The sequence below is a fragment of the Arachis stenosperma genome, chromosome 10, assembly GCF_014773155.1.
Source record: "Arachis stenosperma cultivar V10309 chromosome 10, arast.V10309.gnm1.PFL2, whole genome shotgun sequence".
NCBI classification, from domain to species: Eukaryota; Viridiplantae; Streptophyta; class Magnoliopsida; order Fabales; family Fabaceae; genus Arachis; species Arachis stenosperma.
In genome coordinates, this window is record NC_080386.1 from 73,024,778 (window position 1) to 73,026,136 (window position 1,359).

At 41.4% G+C, this 1,359-nt stretch overlaps 1 non-coding gene across 1 annotated transcript; it reads left to right on the forward strand.

Annotated features, from left to right (window-relative positions):
• Positions 1 to 780: 780 nt before the first annotated feature.
• On the forward strand, positions 781 to 888 carry LOC130959633 (small nucleolar RNA R71). Its single transcript, XR_009078705.1, has one exon. It is a non-coding gene; the product is annotated as a small nucleolar RNA R71 (small nucleolar RNA).
• The last annotated feature ends 471 nt before the right edge of the window (positions 889 to 1,359 follow it).

The following is a 1,359-nucleotide window of genomic DNA, read 5'->3' on the forward strand; positions in this document are numbered from 1 at the left end:
TTCCTCTCCAAATTCGGCCATGTTTATGGCCTTGCACTCTCCTTTTGGATTTTCTTCTGTATTGCTTGGAAGAGTACTTGGAGGGAGTTCATTAACTTTCTTGCTCAGCTGTCCCACTTGTGCCTCCAAATTCCTAATGGAGGACCTTGTTTCAGTCATGAAACTTTGAGTGGTTTTGATTAGATCAGAGACCATGGTTGCTAAGTCAGAGGTGTTCTGCTTAGAATTCTCTGTCTGTTGCTGAGAAGATGATGGAAAAGGCTTGCCATTGCTAAACATGTTTCTTCCACCATTGTTGTTGTTGAAACCTTGTTGAGGTCTCTCTTGATTTTTTCATGAGAAATTTGGATGATTTCTCCATGAAGAATTATAGGTGTTTCCATAGGGTTCTCCCAGGTAATTCACCTCTTCCATTGAAGGGTTCTCAGGATCATAAGCTTTTTCCTCAGATGAAGCATCCTTAGTACTGCTTGGTGCATTTTGCATTCCAGACAGACTTTGAGAAATCAAATTGACTTGCTGAGTCAATATTTTATTCTGAGCCAGAATGGCATTCAGAGTATCAATCTCAAGAACGCCTTTCTTCTGACTTGTCCCATTGTTCACAGGATTCCTTTCAGAAGTGTACATGAATTGGTTATTTGCAACCATTTCAATTAGCTCTTGAGCTTCTATAGGCGTCTTCTTCAGATGAAGAGATCCTCCAGCAGAGCTATCCAAAGACATCTTGGATAGTTCAGAGAGACCATCATAGAAAATACCTATGATGCTCCATTCAGAAAGCATATCAGATGGACATTTTCTGATCAATTGTTTGTATCTTTCCCAAGCTTCATAGAGGAATTCTCCTTCCTTCTGTTTGAAGGTTTGGACTTCCACTCTAAGCTTACTCAATTTTTGAGGTGGAAAGAACTTTGCCAAGAAGGCATTGACTAGCTTTTCCCATGAGTCTAGGCTTTCTTTAGGTTGTGAGTCCAACCATGTCCTAGCTCTGTCTCTTACAGCAAAAGGGAATAGCATAAGTCTGTAGACCTCAGGGTCAACCCCATTAGTCTTGACAGTGTCACAGATTTGCAAGAATTCAGCTAAGAACTGATGAGGATCTTCCAATGGAAGTCCATGGAACTTGCAATTCTGTTGCATTAGAGAAACTAATTGAGGCTTAAGCTCACAGTTGTTTGCTCCAATGGCAGGGATAGAGATGCTTCTCCCATAGAAGTCGGGAGTAGGTGCAGTAAAGTCACCCAGCACCTTCCTTGCATTGTTGTTGTTGTTGTTGTTTTCGGCTGCCATGGTTTCTTCTTCTTTGAAGATTTCTGTCAGGTCCTCTACAGAGAATTGTGCCTTAGCTTCTCTTAG